This window comes from Salmo trutta, chromosome 12 (assembly GCF_901001165.1).
Source record: "Salmo trutta chromosome 12, fSalTru1.1, whole genome shotgun sequence".
NCBI lineage: Eukaryota > Metazoa > Chordata > Actinopteri > Salmoniformes > Salmonidae > Salmo > Salmo trutta.
Genome location: NC_042968.1, coordinates 20615078 through 20635958, shown reverse-complemented (window position 1 = coordinate 20635958; position 20881 = coordinate 20615078). Strand labels below are relative to the sequence as shown.

The following is a 20881-nucleotide window of genomic DNA, read 5'->3' as shown; positions in this document are numbered from 1 at the left end:
CCAAAACCCGAAGGTGGATTGTGCAATACTAGGCCTAGCTCAGTATGTCGTCATCCAATAACATTCATACAGAGTTAATGGGGGGGGGGGGGACTACTGTAGTAATAACACTGTCATAATGCTTGCCTCTATAAGGTGCTTTTAAGGGCTACATTTTTAGGGTATTAAAGAGGTGTTTAGCTATTTCTGTTACCTAATTTTGCATAAAGCACACACACTCACACACACAGGTATAAACCTGCGTAAAAGTCACCAAACGTGCGTAAAACCCGTGCAATCAAATTGTAAACAGGCGGTAATATTATCTCAAGTAGCCTATAGCCTAAAAATTAATAGAAAAAGCGCTCTCTCATAAAATGGCATACGCGCAAAGCATGATTAACTCACACGTGTATGCTCACTCTTGTACCTGACACACACACACACACACACACACACACACACACACACACACACACACACACACACACACACACACACACACACACACACACACACACACACACACACACACACACACACTTTCGCTCTATGTAGCCTGTCTGTGATTGGTCACTCGGCCGTTTGCTGCTGGAGTGACGTCACTGCAGGAGAGAACTGTCAGAGGAAGAAGCATTTAGAGAAAAAACTCTATGCTCTCAGGGTAGTGAGAGCAACGGAGGCACGGAGGAGAGCCACAATGGATAAACTAACGGGCTACGGTAGGACCGCGCTTTGATTTATAATCCGTAGAGAGATACCATCTCGTTTGCCATCCACGAGAGACAAGTGAAATAACGGTTAAGGGATCTCACAACCTCGGAAATAGACCACCAATTCGACATGGATCCGTTGAGCATCGACAGCGCCTTTTAGAAACCGGCTGCCTCCGCCTGCTTCAAAGGCGGATTTGGGATGAGAAGCGTTTATCGTTTTCTGTACTGTCCTCTCTTCATAGGCACATAATCTGATTTCATTTCCTCGGTAAAAAGCTATTCTATAGGCTAGCCATATGCTTCTCATCCTATACCGGACCCCTTACTGCTGCCTTCCACGCGGGTGCGCAGCCCTCCATTGGATGGCAAAAGAACCAGGACAAATTTCCTCGCATTGAAAAGTAAGCACTCCTTATTCAATAGACGTCGATATGAGTTTATTTTAGGCTATATAGCCTACCGCTAGCTGCAGACACTCATCTTTGTTTACCATATCGCAGCCATCAATTCTGACCATCAATTATATATTTATATACAGTGTTAAAGAGTCTAAATTGATCTAGTCTACATAAAGTTGTCTAATTATGGGACGAATGAACCTGTGTCTGATCTGATCAACTGTAGCCTAGGTTTATATATTCGAAAGAGCGGATAGGTCTACATCGCCCTGTGTAGCCTCTATGACATGTATAGGCCTATTTGTGAAATAAACGCAGTCCTTTTGGTCATGTAGATACTGCTAAGGGTTTTATCTCTATGGTCTATTGGTTATATTATTTTCTACATTCATTTAGTAAGATATCGGTGTGATGAAATTGAGCAGTTTCAAATGTAGCCTATAGCCTGGTAACCTAACTGCTTTGTAGGAATATCCTCATCCATAGATTAGGATGTGTAATGTCACCCTCATACAAAGACATGTACATAAAATATGCAATTATTTAGGCTATTCTGTAACATAGCAATAAAGTTGTGTCCATTTCTGCAAATCTTTTAATTCTTGTATTATATTAATAACAAACAACATTGCGTTGTGTTAAATTATTGATGTGTTAAATCGAAATTATTTGGAAATTGCTTACAAGATCACTATTTTTGGTGACTTTTTCAATTAAAAGCTATGACGTAAGACGCACTGATAAAGGGAAACGTGGGTTCATCACAAGGTTAGTCTTTATTAAAACATGTGCAGGAGGCTCATTATAGATAGACTAGCCACAATACTAAACCCGGTAAAATAATGATGGTCTAAAGGCCTACACGCGTTCTATATGATGACATGATTTAGCTTGGTTTTTTTACACTCTCTTGTGAGAAATGAATGAATTAGTGAATGAATAGCCCAATTGTGTGTTAGTGTTGGTGTCCTCTATGATCTTTTGAAATAGATACATTTTTCCAGGAGGGGTAAGAAACTAAATGATATCCAGATATATAAATAGCCTATAGACTAAGGATTCCAATAATAATATGACAGTAATAATAATAATAATAATAATCATCATATAATTTCATTATAATGATCATAGGTGACGTATGCAGTCCTTACCATAATAGACACAGGCTATTTTTCTGGAAAAGTCACTAGGCCTATAATAACGTACCTACTGCGTGCAAATACGATGCCAGTCGATGCAATTAAATCGCCTGTGATATGTTTTTACATGAATTTACCCTCATTATTGTCATAAGATATGTAGTGGGATTGGAATGTTAAGTGGTGAAGATGGTGATGGTGTATGGGAGCAGAGCTATAGGCCTATAAATAGAACATTTCAATGTTAGCCAAGTCTATTGATCGATTTACTCTAAAGTGACTCAGGATTTAATATGGCGATGATTTAAGTTCTGCAGAATTTATGGATCTTTCACAAAAGGCGGGAAGCTGGTTGCACGTCCAGGCCAGGCTTGTAGGCCTATAGGCTAACATGCTAGTGATGTCACCATGCATGGGTCTATATCGGTGACAATAGTTAGAGATGGAGACAGATTAAAACCTTTCCCAGGGTCTTATTCATCGACCCCATGGCCTGCACATCAACTAATAATCAGAGATATTTCTATTGATGTCTATTGATGTAGGCCTATTTATTATTATTATCTTTTTGGGGGGAAGGGGGCACATTTATGGATACCAATTGGTGGTAGCAATACCATTATTAGGCTAATTATTGCATTAACAAAATGTTTATTTTCCATGTTAGGTGGAACCCATACGATACTCTGGCAGTATGTACGAGAAGGAGTCGGTTGCTATCTTTGGTTATCTAGCTGTATGAGTGTTACTCGGCCGTCATAAAGCTAGCTAACCGAAAGTAGGAATGTCCTCCAAACCTGCGACTCGGACAGGAATAAATGGTGTCTGGGAGTAAAGACACATAACATAATTGATATGCAATTACAGGCCAATACCTCAGTGCCTTTCCGGTAAGTTATAACAATTTCCCCTAATCACTTATTATAAACATCTGTTGAAACACTTCTGAATTCCTCAAAACCTGCTACAACCCGAAATTATTTTTAATACGTTTTCATATTTAATTTAGAGAAGATATTCTCAAAATATAAGTAGGATAATCTTTATAGCATGCCCTTAAATGAAAAGTCAACATTTTCTACAATCATGCTGTGAATTGAAGTGTATATTTCTCCCACTTTTGTTTAGTATGCTTGGAGCTTGAATGATCTTTATATATTTATTTATTCCATCACACTAAGCATCTGGAGTGTTTTTGCCTAAAACATCTTCTAAAACGAAAAATACTTCATAAAAAGGCTTTTTTCCAGTCAGAGGAATACATAACTTTATCCAGTCACATGAGTGAACTGTAACAATTGGTATTCAGGCCTGAATATGAATAAAGCTTTGTTGCATCAAAGTATCCATAGTTGAGCCTGTATTCCTTATAGTTCTCACTGCATAAATCAGGTTTACGTACACGCAAACACATATGGAATTATGGTTTAATGAAATGGATTAAGATGTGTAGCTCATATTGATTTCATTCTTAAAAATGTGGAAACGTTTTAATTTTCCAGAAAATGGCCGATATTAGCCTTTATGACGTATTTAGGCCTACTGTAGACCAACGCCTATGAAAAAGACGGTCCTGATTAAGATGAGCTATGTAGGCTTTACCTACCCCTTGCACTGAAATTCTGAAAAAGCGTAGGCTAATGATATATTTCAGTCGATATTAAGTCAAGCGATCCATGTCATTACATAAACGCATAATTTCAAAAATAAAAACATGTAGTTGTGTTCTCACATTGAGTTGTGTTACCTAGAAAGGAAGAACACTTAAGATATTCATGGTTTTTGTAGATTTGAAATGCGTTATACCTCCCATGTGAGTCACACAATACTTTGACGCATTGTGTGCACACCTAATCGGCCCAAATTATTCAAGTGTCTCAATTTGGACGTTCTGCCTGGCCCTTCACGGTGCTATAGCTGTCCCTCAAAAGGCAACTTCTATAGCTTCTCTTGGAGAACCAAATCCGGGGATGGATTTTCATTCAACCAACAACTCCTCTCAGAGCCTGCAGTGGCGCTCAATGGCTGGAGCGCGCTCCTGGCTAATTGGTTTGATTCAGTAAAGGAGGCTATACGCTGGATTTGTGAAACGTCCAAGCGAGCTTTTCCCACGACCGGACGGATCTCTCCATTCTAGTGTGTCACCAGACAATTTAGAATTTCCACTGGTCAACACAGTGACGTAGGGCCTACAAGTCGCTACTCTGATAATCTCGTCCTTAACCAAAACCGCATCCTCTTGACGTCTATTGTGAGCTTTACATTACCCAAGTGTAGAACTTTACATTACCCAAGTGTAGGCCTTTACATTACCCAAGTGTAGGCCTTTACATTACCCAAGTGTAGCCGATATCTACATTCCTCCTCAGGTCTTTTAATACTGAGAGTAGGCTAGTTGTTGATGATGGAAATGAACAACTACTATTAACTCACTTGATTTGAACACTTCATATTCTAATCAATCTCAATATATGTTTAAAATATCCATCTATTATTATTTATTGTACCTTCACCTTTCTTCACTAACTGTATTCTGATTGTACCTCTACTATACTCAAAACAAAAGCCTTGTGTCCACCACCTCCAGCCTGCCTATCTGAATCTCCTCATCATTAACTGTAATGCAGGCTCTGGTCTATACAAGTCCCAACAAAGAAGAATGGAGACATTATCTAATTCAACCACCATCTATCTCACCACTCTATTCTTCTCTAGGCCTAATCCATATAAACGTGTCCTTTGAATGTTGTAGAAGAACCCTTGGCATGACTATTCTATAACCCGACAATGATCAAATTAATTGTCGCTGAATGTTAGTGATGAGAATTCAAGCGTATTGTTTTAATGGATGTGTTTTTGCTTTTTTTTCACTATTGCATTGTATTGTATTTGGAAATGTCTTTGTTATTGTCAAAGGTTGATCCAGTGCCCTTGTCACTGCAGTGGCTGCCTGAGATACACACAGAAACTCTGCAGTGTGAACAGCACACGCTGTCTACTATATGGTAAGTAAGGTATACAGTACATGTGCATATTATATGGTAGAGTAACACCCAATGGCAGATAAAGAGAGGCATGATGAGAGGAGAGAATATGAGAGAGAGGTTGAAAACAGAACATGATCATGAACCAATGGGGGTGTGAATGACAGGTGCTCGGATGCAGCTCTGTGCCTCTTGGCTTCAGGTTTCTCTATGCCTCCATGGGAGCCTTGGTGGAGATGAAGATGTGTAAAAGCTCCAGTATGTTCCTGGTTTGTGCTGGTGGCAGTGTGACCCAGATCTGAGCCTGCTCCCTGTAGTCGTCAGGTTCTGACGCTGCTGCCTTCAGCTTTGTATTACAGAAAGAAGGAAAGCGCAGAGGAGTAAAGGAGGGAAAACGCTGAAACTTCAGCATATGCTTCATCCGCTTCTTTCCTCTGAATCCATTCTGTTTACAAAGAGGCTGTCTGTCTATTTCATCTCATCTGGGTTTTGTTTTCCCGACCCGGCACCCACCCACCACCCACGTTCCTCACTGATCTTCAAAAATGCATTCTCCCTGAAGATGGAGTTACTGTAGTCTCCATCTCCCACTCCCTCTCTCATTCTCTGCTTGTATAGGCTAATCATAGAATAACCTCCTTTATGGACGCTAAATTCATTTGACTTGCCACAGTACCAAGCAGATTGCTCTTCTGAGTACATCTTACAGCCTGAAACTTTATTTCCTCCTTTTATTCATGAAGGCATAGATTAGAACGCTAAAATATAAATTAGTATTACGAGTGTCTTTTACATCAATTTACTCATGAATCTTTTTGTGAAATAAATAACTAGTGATGAACAAGTGCGCTCTTTGCATCAGACCATCTGCTAAACGGGACAACGCACCACAACAAAGCATTTTTTGCTGGCAAGATGTAGGGTGGCTGGCGGGTAATGTTTTTTTCTCCCCGGCATCTAACCACTCTCTGACGAGCTGGCAACCCCTTTAATTAATTAACGATGTTGAGAGCGGCTCGTTCTCTATTGTCTCTAATACACTGACCCTCTCCCACGGTCTGAAACGACAGCCGGCTCACATACACACTAAAGCAACATTGCAGCCACTATGGGTAGCACAAAGCCAGTGCAATATATGCCACACAGCCTACTGTACACCATTGCTTGAGTCAAATAACCAGACTGTACTCTATTAAGATTACTATCAAAAGCTTCACCCAGAGTCTAGTACCTTGTAGTGGTGTGACTGTGTCGGATACAAAGGAATTACAGTTATTCTGTCCTTTTATTTCCCTAAAGACAGATTATGTGGTAGTTGCCATGGCAGTGATAAAAGGGGGTCTGTTTTGTGCTTTATTTCCTCCACAGTGACTGCCAGCCATTCACACCAGGTCTGGATTGAGCGAGGGAAAAGTGGCAAAGTCGTCACAAAAAAGGAAAAAGCAGGAGGGGAAGAAAAAGGCCAACCCCCTTGTCCCTCTTCCCTTAAATCTCCATCACCGGAAGCCTTTGGTGCCATCTGTGCCCCCGTAGAAAAGGACGGGCGAGATGCCTCCACCCTGTGCCAACGGGGACAAAGGAACTGCCAGTTAGAGCGGCCCCCCTCGCAGGCAGCCAGAGGACTCTGTGTGACTGACTGGGGCTGAGCTACGGAAGCCATCTTGATGGAGAGTCTTGCTGCTGCTCCTAAAATGGCTGTGTTGGCATGAGGTAGGGCTGGCTGCACCATTGGTTCTATCAGGCTTTTATCCATCAGTCCCCTCATCAGTAGGCTAGCCTCTGTCAGCCCTCATCTTACCCTCTCCAGTCTGAACTGGCTAACGAGTGTGGCAGGGCTTAGGAGATATTAAATAAATGAACGCTTGTAGGCTAGAGAAAAAGCAGCCCCATCCATTACTGTTTAGATGTTAACGAGGCATTGCATTAACGAACTGACAATAGCCTTGTATGAATTGTTGATTGTAATGTGCGTTCAGCACACATGGCAACAAACAAGCAGTTATCATTTGTTTTTTACAATACACCACATTAAATAGACGTATTTCCATATGAATAAATATTTATCTCTTAAATAATCCTAATTTTGAACATATATCTTTCTCTCTCTCTCACACACACACACACACACACACACACACACACACACACACACACACACACACACACACACACACACACACACACACACACACACACACAATCCTTGCACTCTCAGGTTACATAAATCTGGTCATGTGAGATGATGATGACGTCCTCGTGGCCTTCAGCCACAGAGCAGAGCTAGCGTGGCCTTCAGCCACAGAGCAGAGCTAGCTCACTCTTTCTTTAGTCGTTACACCTTCAATCTGTCTCAAACCTACAATCAACCCTCACATCTCAAACCGCTGTTTGTCTCATACAAACATCTTACATATGTGTCTCACATCTAAACCACTGCTTTCTCATACTTAGCCTACAACTTCTGTCTCACTCGCGATACGTCTATGGTGGATGCATTCATACCTCACTATAATGTGTCTAATACCTACGTACATCTTCTGTGTTTCACGACTATTGTACATCATTTGCACATTCATATGCACCCTACCAGATGTCTTCGAGCTACAATTGTTCCTGTATATACTGTCATTTCAAAGATCTGGATATTGCTTACGTTGCACATGGAATTACATAATACAAAGTGATAGGCCTTTTAATTTTCCATCATTGCACCTCATTGTTTACTTCCACTCTTAGTCACTTTGTCTACTTGATATTAAGCTAAAAACTATTCAAAAAAGAACAAATGTGCACAGGGGGTGACTCATTTAGCCCAAATTAGTTTCAGTCATTTCAGATGTTGTCTTTATGTATAACAGAGATTAACTACAGTTTATATATCCTTATTATCAGCACTTTTTTATTTATTTACATCTGTCATGAAAAATGTGCATATTCACAAAATAAGACAACAGCAACTATGATTGTGTCTGTGTGTTTATCATAGAGAGGGAAACACGATTGACAGTACAGTAGGCTAGGTCTACCAGTCATGTTGGATGGTGACTGTACGACATGTTCTGTTTATATTATCATCTGGGTTATGGTGAAGACTATAATTGCAGTATGATTTTTCATAGCTTTAAATTATCAGTCAATATAACAGGGCAAATGTATTTCTATACAATATATTTCTATACACTATAGATGTTTCTATAGTAGTTTGAGAGGACATAGGTATTGAAGTTTACCGTATAGGCACCTCACCTTGAACTGAAAATATGTCTCTTGGTCACAGAACAGGATGAAATGATTCAATGAACAGAGCAGGTCATTGCTTTCATTGCACAGACTGCTGTTGCTATGCAACTTAGAAATTACACGTTGAGACAATTAGCTGGACAATTATGTTAACAAGCTAGGAATATGAATAAGGCATGATAAATGAAAAAAGGGTAGGCTACCTAATGTAGGTTATGTGGTTGATATAACGTTAAACTGAATTTCACAAAGTCTAATATTACACAGACTGCAAGGCAATATTAAATGTATGTAATCTCACAATGTACTGAAAATATTTGATATCGAAAATAAATAATCATATTCTTCTGAACAAGAAATTATTCGCATACTCACTGAAGGTAGGACCTTGTCTGCCTATTTAGAAACCGATGTCCAACACAAACCCGATGCAAAGCACGACCTTGAGATAGGATAATTTGCAATAGAAAACCACAAATAAACGCTAATATTTATAAAAAATACTTTACATACGGCCTACTTCATCCATCACTATTAAAGACCACATATTTGTAAGGAAGAAAACACCAAAATATAGCCTGTTACTGAATCATTGGCTTTACAGAGATAACAAATAAAGGAAACAATGATGCAACTGCAGCCGTTAATGAAGAGCACCAGACAAGCTCTGTATATTAACATAATTGCATAGAAACGAGGAGAGAGCCCTCTTTAAAGGCACAGCAGCACATTAGAGGCGCGGGCTGCAGCCTTGTATGCGCGTGGGGTTTAGCTGCACGAGACACGCGACAGCAAAGTGGAAGATGTGGGATACATTTTTGCCAAATGTAAAAATATCCACTTTAACCGAATATCCCTTAAATCCTGAAGTCCCTTTACTGTAACTAATGAAATGTAAAAGCCAGTGTAGATCATCCCTTACAGTGGGGTATCTTTTTATGAAGCCTTTATGGCAGCCATACAAAACCACACCAGATACAAAGAGAGAGTGACTTATAATACATATAGCCTAATGCCTCATATATGTTAAATATAATGTCAATTGTTAAACTATGATTTCATTTAATTACAAAAAAAATAGGTCTATAGACACGTAGCACCTAATATGTTATATTATGTTTCTATGAGATTTTGATTTAGGGATAATACCCCACTAAATCATGTAGGGAAATAGCATTCATTTGGAGCAACATTAATTCATATCCCCAAAAATGTATGCTTAATTGTTTATACACAAAGAATAAGATCACAATGCTTGTTGAGTGATTATACATCTTACATGCATTGGATGAAAGATCTACAGTAGCCTAGCCTACCCATACTCGCATGTATTCATCATCATGTATAGTACATGGGATGATAAATGATTAACCACTATGTATTTTACTACAATCAAAGATTACTGTAGCTTTAACATAACAAAGAAAAAATGTGCCTTTATTATGATGAAGGAAATCCACTATGCCTTTAATACAACAAAGGACAACTGTGCCTTTAATGCCCAAGCAAGCTTTAATTAGACTAGCAGTCTCTCCACGGGGGGGAGGGGCCTCCTCATACCTGATTTGCATATTCTCAAGGCCTCCATCGCAGATGTGTCACTGCATAGAATACAGGGATGGGCAGATATAAAGAAGCTTACTGGAAGAAGCAAAGGACTAGCTCTACACACAATGTGTAAATTAAACCTACGATCAGTTGTAGGGAATCTCATAATGAATAGCATTTGATGTAAATATGATGATAAGTGTGTGTGTGTGTGTGTGTGTGTGTGTGTGTGTGTGTGTGTGTGTGTGTGTGTGTGTGTGTGTGTGTGTGTGTGTGTGTGTGCCTATGATATTGAATGTAATTTGTTAAGTCTATTCCTGTGTTCGAATACTATCACATCTGGCTTGTATCAATTCATTAATAATTTCCACTATGTGGATTAGGTGCCATAGCAACTATTCTCACAGAGCAAGGATGTGAGTCATTTTGCATTCATGTGAGAGAAAGTTCTTACAGTGATCATTTTCCACCATATATCTGTCATAGAATTCTCATATACTGAATATTCTACTTTCAACACATGAATGCATATAAAAAGACTGTTCCGTTTCAGACTGACTGTGGGACGAAAATAGACCTATTTTGATCCTGATGCTTCATGTCCCATTTACTCAGAGACAGTGGACTTGTATTTGGATGATTCTTACTACTAATTGGGGGGTGATAAAGAGAATGCTCTGTCTATAATCCTCCTGGTTGACAGGTTTAAAGGTTATGAAATCTGTAAACATGACTGATCTCTTTGTTTTCATTGGGTGGATTGATTTTATATGGCCTAGTTCCCAGTTAATGAAGAAGACTATTGCTGTTACAGTAGTCTACATGCGTATCTCTCGATTGTCTTCAACCCTGATTGTTAACGCTGGACACAGTGAATTATTTGGTGGTGATGTGGTGGGAGCCAGTGGTACAGTATGTAATCAGTGGTTTGTCAGTGAATGCAGTAGCATTGGAATCTAATTCAGCACCTAGGACAGCACCAGGTTAAGGCAGATGTTTTTACTGTAATGCCTGGTGATGTTGCATTCTGCATGCACGTGCCGAATAGATGCACGTTTTAATTAGACATTGGCTGTACGAACCAAAATACGTTGATTTGAACAACAAGCTCTCACAGTCTCACGTCAGAATTAGACGGTCATCCATGTTTCTCAAATGTCACATTTCAAAGTTATTCCAAACGTCAAATTTCAAAGTGTTTAAGGTTAAGTTTAGGCATTAGCTCCACACTTTTAAGGTTAGGGTTAAGTTTAGGCACTACTGTAACTCCAAAATCTTAAGGTTAGGCGTTAACTCCGAATTATTAAGGTAAGGTTTAAGGTTTGGGATAGATTTAAAACAAAAATCTCAAAAACATCTTTCTATCGCTGAATTAGAACATGCAACGTTAAGCCCATCCTCCATCCTGTCCACAACACCCTAGCAAAACCCAAACCTATTTGACTGTGAAAGCACTCACTGTTGCCTCTGGTGGCCGGTTTCCACATCATCTCCCGATGTCCTCAGGCATGGATGGATGTCTAATATTAACTTGTATCACGAGTGACCTGGCTGGATTTAAATGTGTTCTATAAGAGCATGGGACAATGCTATCTTTCCGCAATGTGACTAATTCCACATTGTAGGGTGCCCATAGACATGGAAGTCTGAAATGCACACTTGAACAGAAAGACACACATGCACACACACACACACACACACACACACACACACACGCACGCACGCACGCACGCACGCACGCACGCACACACACACGTACAAAACAAGCATACAGATTCCTGTTAAATGTTTCTTTTAGCCCCTGGCACTGGGGAACAGAGCAGAGAGAAACAGAGAGCTGTGATCTTTGAGCCTGGGCTGCAGGGCTGCAGGGCTGCAGGTCGGTGTAGTGCACTGTGTACTGCAGCTGTCTGTCTGTAGCTAGTCTGCCTGTTGGTAAACAGTAGATGGAGTCCACATTATCATTCTGCTCCTGGCTCCCCTCCACAATGACTGCTTTGTGAGGGGAGCTCTTGACGGAGGTCCACCACCCCTCTTTCCCACCATTGTGTGGGTGGGTGCTGCAGGAGACACAGGGGGTAATGGGGTGGGAAAGACGCTCCAGACCAGACACTGCCAGATGCCTGCATTAGCGCCATAACCATGAGAGTGCCCCATGGAAAAGCAGCCCATCTCCCCCTTCCATTTTTCTATGTATTTATGTCTGTGTGTGTTAGTAAATGTGTCTCAGTGTGTCTCAATGTGTCTCAGTGTGTCTCAGTGTGTGTGTGTGTGTGTGTGTGTGTGTGTGTGTGTGTGTGTGTGTGTGTGTGTGTGTGTGTGTGTGTGTGTGTGTGTGTGTGTGTTTGCACAAATTATCAAATTAGTTTAAAGCCCTAAATTAGCTATTTTTTAAATGATGTTGCATTGTTAAAATAATAACTTAAAGGATAATCAGAGGCATGTGTTTAAAATATAATTCATAGTTACAATGTTGGAAAACCTAAACGTATCTCAACTCACTGAGTACGCTGGGGGTTACTGCCCCTCATAAAAGCTTCAACTACCTTCTGTCTATAACAGCCAGCATATTAATGGTTGTTTATGGGAGAACAATTCTCAATAATTCACAGATGTAAAATCTTTACAGAATCTTAGGATTTAAAAAAGCATAATTTGTTAGTATGGATTAACAAATTGGCATTGAGAATGTCCTGTTACATTTGAGCTGGGTGGAAGACTGTGTTCCCGATTCCCCTTCTGCCACAGACAGGCTATTAATTAAACGGCAATCACAATATATTACCCTGTAAAAGGAGGCAGCCAGAGGGAAAATGAGAGAGAAAGGAGGGAGAGAAGTTTGTTTTTTACCAAGGGGCAGACAACAATATTTCACAGCACGGCATTCAGACAATGATAATAGGTGATAATGTATGCAGGAACAAAGGAATGAGAGGTAAACAAAAGTAATGACAGAGAATGTGAGAGGGATAGCACAGAAGAGCTCACTTAAATATCACGTTTGAAACAGTTGTAATGTGAGAGAAATTATGTTTGAGCGTTAACAGGCTTATCCATTCAGAATGTAACGTGGTGGGGAGGATGTGTGTGTGTGTGTGTGTGTGTGTGTGTGTGTGTGTGTGTGTGTGTGTGTGTGTGTGTGTGTGTGTGTGTGTGTGTGTGTGTGTGTGTGTGTGTGTGTGTGTGAGTGTGTGTGTGTGTGTGTGTGTGTGTGTGTGTGTGTGTGTATAGTATCTGTGTGTTTTTATGCACTTATTAACACTTCTGTGTGTTTATATGTGTGTGTGGACAGTCAGTGTGTGTGTGTTGGGGGAGGGACTGTACTGTCTGCCTCTGTGTGTCTGTCTGTGTTTCCATGTGGCAGAGGCTGCAGCTGGCATATTAATAGACAGGGTGAACAGGGGTCTGAGAGCTGTCTGGAACCACCTTGTATTATCCCACTAAGGAGCTCAATCTGAATCAAATGCAAGATACCGATCATACTTGGGTTATGACTATAAAATGAGTTCTTTCTTTCCAGAGTGTTACCGTAGCTCTATTCTCCCATTTCTCATGAGGTCAAGTGGGCTGTTAGAGGATGGGTTAACAATAAGAATAGAATGATGGCTGTGAAAGCTTCTGTAACACTTCCACTGAACACCGAAAGCTGTGGTTCCCACATCCCACATTGTACTGTGACTGACTGTAGCTGAAGCCTTGTGGATTTTATCAAGACCCCCCTGCTAAACACAACCAATGAATCTAGACAGTTTTTTTCACCATGATTCAGGCAGAATTAGCAACTGACTGGTGGGTTCAGACCCATGTAGACAAACATATTTAAGTAATCTTCCATCACATTCAATGTTAGAACCTGTCCATAAAAGGGACTAAATCACACACACTGCTCTGAGCTTTGTCTAAAGATTGTATGTTTTACACTCCCTCTCCTCTCCCCTGTGAGGATACCTCAGCTGCGATCTCGTCTTAATCTGGGGATAAATGCGATTATCCCACCAAGGGTTGTTCTCAGCTTTGTAACGGCAACAGGGGACCTTTCACATCTCTTTTCTTCCCACGGCCCAGTGGCCATAAACAGCCTGGACCCCAGACATGGGCCTGCCTCAGCTTACAGGCATTAGTATGGAGACAGCGGCCATAACAGCCCTAGCTAAAGGCTATGGTGTATTCACCAAATGCGGGCAACCAATTGGTCAACCAAACAAGTTTTAATGACCACTTCATCCTAAATGTTAGCAAGGCATTTTGTATCCATTTATTGTGGGATCATTTAGAAAAAGGTTAAGGAAATGTATCACTAGATAGTCTGCACCTCCATTGTACTGCTTGTATCTCTCTATCTGCCCATCACTCACACGGCCTGTGAACATTTCAGGCTGTCTGTCAAGTTCAAGTTCACAGCGGTGGGAATGTCTAGACTCTGATTCACATTCAGTACTTCTTCATCTACTTTTGTCAACCCCCCCTCCCATCCTCTCCCCTGATGGTCGTGTCCAAGGCAGACTGGAGGAGCCCAGTGTTCCGTGGTGTTTCCGTGGCGTTGCTATGACAGAGGGGCTGCAGCGTTGTTATGGTAGCAGGCCTGGCGGGCCCAGCTATGTGCTGGTGAAAGGGACAGCCTGTCAGAAAGTGTGTGAGTAGTCCCTTAGGTCCCCCTTACAGCTGGGCAAAGGCACCCTGTCCCCCCACTCTGGTCCCCTCTTGTCCCCCTCCTGTCCCCTAGCACACAGCCCAGAGCCTGGGAACACAGCAACACAGAGAACATTTTATATTCATCAGTCTCCCCTCTCTCCCTCCCTCCATCACTCACTCCTTACCTCCCTGTCTCTTTCACTCTCCCTCCATCTTTCTCCCATCCCATCTTTCTCTCCTATGCATCCCTCCCTCCCTCTCTGGGACAGTAGAAGCAGGACCCTGTCATCTGTCTGCCTCTGCCTACCCTACTAACTGGGAGCTCATCCAGTCAGGTTGGGGCTTTCAAATACAAATGGACTGGAATGGTGCTAAAGACTTTGAGTGAGAACACTGGGGGCTATGTGTGTTTGGACATTTTAAATGAACCTGAGTGTGTGTGTGTGTGTTTTGTTGAGGTCTCATTCAGGACTGAGGACGAGTATTGAGCATAAAAGGCTGATGATTTGCATAAGCTGCATGCTGTCTGAGGGTTTGGCGGGGGGAGAGCCGCAGAGAAAAAAATATATGAGAGAACATAAAAAAGAAAGAGGGAGAGATCCTGCATTGTGGAGGAAGAGAAAAAGAGGGGGCTTGAATAAGGGAGAGGGTGGAAAATTGACAGAGAAAGGGTCTGGCCAAGTCCCCCGGTGGGATTAAATTGTCCAGAAACCTCTCTATATATAATTTGGTGAAATTGGTAATGGTGCGGGTAGACTGCCCCTGTGTATATTCAAAACTTGATGAGAGGCTGCTAGATTTGTCTTAGTTGTTAAGTTGATGACAGTTAAGGATGACGCAATAAACACAGTTATCAGAAAACTTCAATATCCGACATGAATTCACAATGATTCTTTGTATTGGTAAAATCTGTCCTTTTCTGTTTCTGTCCACTCTGGAATTGCTTTGCACATACTGTAACACAATTGTCCTTATTTCATAACATTTCTATTGGCGTACTCCAAGTACCGAAACTGGTGGTAATGTGTTTTGAATAATCCAATGTAGAAATAGATGGAAGACTGTACATCCACATTTATTTTTTAACCAATCAGTCACTGACTGACACATTCCCTGCTCCCAAACTAGATTCCATCAAGCATCAAGGCCAAGATCATTGTCATCCCTCCATCTTACTGTGACCTAAAACAATACTGGTCACTGTTTACAGTTAGCCAATGCGCTGTGTTCTGGGTTCCTGTGTTAAGCAATGTGACATGGGTGACTTACATGTTGTTTTTGATCTCTGTGCCTCCAGGTCCTGCTGGTGTTGACAACCTCCAGAGGAAGCCTCTTCCACCAGCCCTGAGCCCTGGGCCCTGAGCCCTTGGCCCTGAGTCCTGGGCCCTGAGTCCTGGGCCCTGAGCCCTGGCAGTCGGTCTAGAAGCACCAATGGGAATAGCATATCAGATCCCAGGATGTCACGCAAGGCCTTCCTCATTGGCATCCTCTCCAGTCAAACACTGAGAAATGAGGGCACTGAAGAATCCCCCCTAAAGTTAACAGACAATGTTTGGAGATATTTACTGTAAGGACAATGTTTGGAGTTATTTGAAGACATTGTTTGCAGGAGTTGCACACGGATTATCTGCAGATATATTGCACTTGGGTAATCAATGTTCCCCGGCTGAGAGTGTATAGTTTCAACATCATTTTTAACATTACAGCAAAATGTAAAACAATGTGTGTATGATGTTAAATCAAAAGGGATGTGATCAACTTGTGTTCATTCCTTAATTTAAGGACGTGTGTGTGTGTGTGTGTGTGTGTGTGTGTGTGTGTGTGTGTGTGTGTGTGTGTGTGTGTGTGTGTGTGTGTGTGTGTGTGTGTGTGTGTGTGTGTGTGTGTGTGTGTGTGTGGTTTGGTCCCTATTGTACTCTGTAGAGTACTCTGGAGTGTACTGGGCTTCAGAGAAGCACTACAGTGCCCTAATGTGTGGGCTGTTTACAAGAGAAGCTCTCTGGATGTCTATCCTCTGTCATGTGCAATTAGTTACTTTATGAATAGAACTGACTACTCTATGCAAATAAATGTGAATGACTCACCCTCTGGCTATATTGCAAATGTTGTTTAATGTTTGACTGTCACAGTGAAAAGAAAGACATTGTTTGGTGAAGATTCTATCCATTTACTGTATATCCATCAAATGCTGCATTTTTCCTATTACAAATATTATCTGCATGTGTTCATAGTGATCAGGGAATGTTCAACATGAAATGTGTTGGATACATTATTGAAGCAGTCAGATTAATAGCCGTCTCATTGCCTGATTATTACTATTATCCTTATTCAGAGAGATAGACAGTTTTGAACATACCTGCAGTAAAGAAAGGGACACATACTTGTACACTAACATCATGCAAAGCATGTTTTTGTAATTGAGTTCTGACTTGTCATGACTTCTGTGCTGTTTGAATTGAATGTGTATACAGAATAAATAATTCAACAGATGTCTAAAAGATTCAAGTGTTTTTTATTGGAAATACAGAAATGATTGATATTGAAGTTTATAACCAATCACATCGGATCTTTTCACATCAGATCTTTTTCAGAGATTATCTGATTGGTCAAAAGACTAATAGGTGAAAAACAGATCAGAATTGGGCTGCCTGTCTAAACGCAGTCTAGAGACATAGACTGAGAACGACAGTATGTTGCTGTTAAAGACAGTATGTGTATCAGCACCTTGGAAAGCACACAACAATAGAAAGCTGATGGTAGATTGGTCTGGATCTTCTATTTACCAGATGAGTGTGAATATTATGCAACCAATCACCTTATTTTGAAATGTAAATACAGGCCTACAACCGTTTGGACACAAACAGATCATCCTCATGAAGTCTTCTGAAGTAGCCTAAAATAAATGAAGAGTAGCCTACCAAGTAGCTTTCTAAGCTCTCAGGTTTGTTGGTCTTTGATCGGTAACTGCTTCATATACATTTTTTGCATATGCATTATGAGTGACAGATGACACGTAATTGTTGAGAAACATTGAACATATCCTAAAATGATTCTGCAGAAACCTAATAAGGCACGCGCTGAGAGAAATGAAGTCATGCTAATGGATTGGACGAAATCTAAAGTGCAAAGGCATAATAACATGCAAAGAAAATAGACGTGAATCAAAAAAGAGAAACAGTGAGTTTAGAAGTTGAGAGAGCCGATTGAGACACAGTGCTGCAGAAGTAGCGATACAGACATGCCCCTGCAGAAGTTTCTCTCCTTGAGCTAACTCCCTCTCCCTCAGAAGGCGTTGTTGTTTTGAACATTTAATTGCTCTTTAAATTCGATAGAGTATCGCCAATCACTCGCCATTTGACTTCAGACTGGATAGCACAGACTCGTCGACTCAAAACCAGCAACTCGTCTTTCCCCTCAAAGATGCTTCATCGTGGATTCACCGCAGAAAAAAAGAATCCGAAAATCAAATACATTTTACCCGAATTAATAGGCTAGGCCTACATCTGAATTTTAGATTTTAAAAACATCACGAATTATTGTTTTCATAATGCCTGTGATTAAGGTAAGCAGATAATTATTTAATTTTGTGTACTGCTTAACCAGTCTGTAAAGCAGATAATGTATCTGACAACTACTTTACGGCTATGTCTTCTCTGCATTATTAGTCGGGTCCACGTTGGGAATCATTTGCATAGGTCACTGACATTTGGAAATAGATTGACCAGAAACACACTCCAATCGAACGTTTAGTTGATGCCTAAATACCTCAAGGGATTTCGGATTGAAAATAGGTCCAATACGGTTATCAAAAGTTCGATTTTCTTTCCGACCGTTCCAACTGAAGTCGTTTTAGTTTGCCCATAGATAGGCTGGCAACTAAGCTTGATGTCATAGGCCACCTATCTCTGACACCTTTTTAAGGAAATATTCAAATCTAGCCTATACAAATTAACGGTATAAGAATAGAATGTCGATACATCTTTATTAATCGTTTATTAGCTTAGATTTCTAGAGTGCCTACAGTAGAACATCTCAAAAGAATACGTACTTGTAACATTTTGCCTCCATGTATTAGTGCTTCAGATACCCTATACGTGAACACTATACTAGCTTTACATTCTAGTCAGCTGAGTTAACTTCTTTAATTGCAGATACAATAGCACAATAAAAAGCTTATGTATTGCTTTACATACGGTCAAACAAAGGTTATGGTTCAAATAGAATATTGTTTATTGCACGTTCTTTTGCCGGTAAATCTGTATTACTTTCTGCCAAAATGCAAACATTTTGCTATCCCAAATAGCCACAGCATTCAGAAGACACTTTGAATGTAATTTGGTGAAATTTAAACACAATGACAGAAATGATCATAAAAGTGCACTTTATTGTGTTTTAGTATCAGGAGGGGATCAAGCAGTAAGCTGAGTGTGAGTCTATATTGCTGACAATCCCATCTCCAAGTCGCCAGCCAGAGAGGGTTATGACCTATCCTTTTAAAGGGACAGCTTGACCGGCAAAGACCAATAAAGTGACAACGTGCTTATCAACATGTCCTGTTCACAACACACCTGGGGTGTTTTAAGACATTGTAATTCCCTAAACTTGGAATAGATAATAGGCAAGTAAGAAAACAAAGAACTGTTTTAAAAGGTTTATAAATACTTTTATATTTATGAAGTGTTTACGTAGTTTAGACAATTAACTAGTTTGCAGATAGTTTATCAAATTAACATTGTTATTCCTTGTACTTCTCTATTTCTTCCCATACAATTTATCCAGTGAATCTATAACTACCCATCTATTATAAATCAATTTAACCTTTCATAATATGTCTTTTTATGTAAAGACTTTTATCCTAAATTCTACATTTCCTTCTATGATACCGGACAGTTCATGGGGCACTAATGGGCAATGCTATGTTGAAATGCAGGTACTTAAAAAAATGGTTGCACTTCATATTCAGGAATGATGTCAAATGTAGCTTTCATCAATGCAATATAACAATACAGTGCATAGAAAATAGGAGTTTGACGATGGGATGATGGGATGATGGGGTTTGGATGCTTGGAATGTGATTCAGAGAGGGACCTGTTAGAATCCTAGATGTCAGTGCTATTAAATGTCTCCCCAGGGCCCTCTAGAGCAGGCAGGGGTCAGAGGGCATGACCGCAGTTTAAGTGGCTTGTCCGTCTATTCCCCAATGGCCAATGGAATGAACTCCATTGACAGGAGCTGACATGAATTTCTTTCACAGTGACACTGAAAGTGTGATCGTTTGATTACAGACACTGAAATATGCTTATAACCATATCCCCTATTAGGTAATAAAGGATTACATATACGTTTTTTTATTACAGTATATTCAAAACCATACTCAGTAACCTTGACCTTGCAGTTTTTCAATGCACAATAGACTTAGAATTCCTATAATATACACCATTTTCCTTGCATTTTAAGGGTTTTTAACTATCAAAAGAAACCATTTATCCCTGACTAAAAGTACAATTCATTTCACAGGACTTTAGATATCCCATCTCTGACAGAATCATCACTACTCTTGCTTGGGGTGAAACGTGTATGATTATGTAAATCCATTCTGTATGTGTACAGTGTAAACTGAAGCCACTCCCATGATGCTCCCAGCCCAGCCTAAACTAGACTAGTTGTGCGAATGTGAAAAATGCTTGTGAAACAGCCCAGGCTCCCAGACGAGCCGACTAGACTCTGTCTCAGCCACAGGAACTTGACTGCAGGTGTTCTGTCACATGGCACTCCACGATCATTTGTATTCATTAATTTATTCTTCTCAGATTTTCTGCTTGTCATAAGGAGATAGATAGGGCCTATTGTAGCGGGAGGCATTGAGGGTCCTCATACTTACCATCACTGAGAAATGAATCTTCAGGGTTTCCGTAGGAGAACAAAACAACCTTTTATGTTCCGTGTAACGATATGTAAATAAACAAAATACTCTTCATCATCATTTCATCTATTTACATTGCTACACTCTAAGAGGCGTTCTTGGATGGAGGAACAACTAAACCGTCCTGGGGAGTAGGGAGGTGACTAAACTAGGCAAAAATGTATTATCCTTAAAATGCTTTATGGGACTGTAAAATAGACACATTTTCTGTGGCTATCATTATGAGATGTGGAGGGAAAAACATCTAGCCAACTTCAGAATGGACTGTAAGCAGTCATTGTCAACAGAACACAGCATCTCACTGTATGCAGCCATAAACTCA

General features: G+C 40.5%; 1 long non-coding RNA gene across 2 annotated transcripts; it reads left to right on the top strand.

Moving 5' to 3' along the window:
• The first annotated feature begins 550 nt into the window (after positions 1-550).
• Positions 551-17123, top strand: LOC115203147 (uncharacterized). 2 transcript variants are annotated; one of them, XR_003880120.1, is made up of 5 exons: positions 629-1096; positions 2900-3122; positions 5149-5237; positions 6585-6926; positions 15934-17123. It is a non-coding gene; the product is annotated as an uncharacterized LOC115203147 (long non-coding RNA). The 2 variants fall into 2 exon arrangements; XR_003880119.1 differs by having other exon boundaries at positions 551-1096; positions 2900-5237.
• Positions 17124-20881: the final 3758 nt, after the last annotated feature.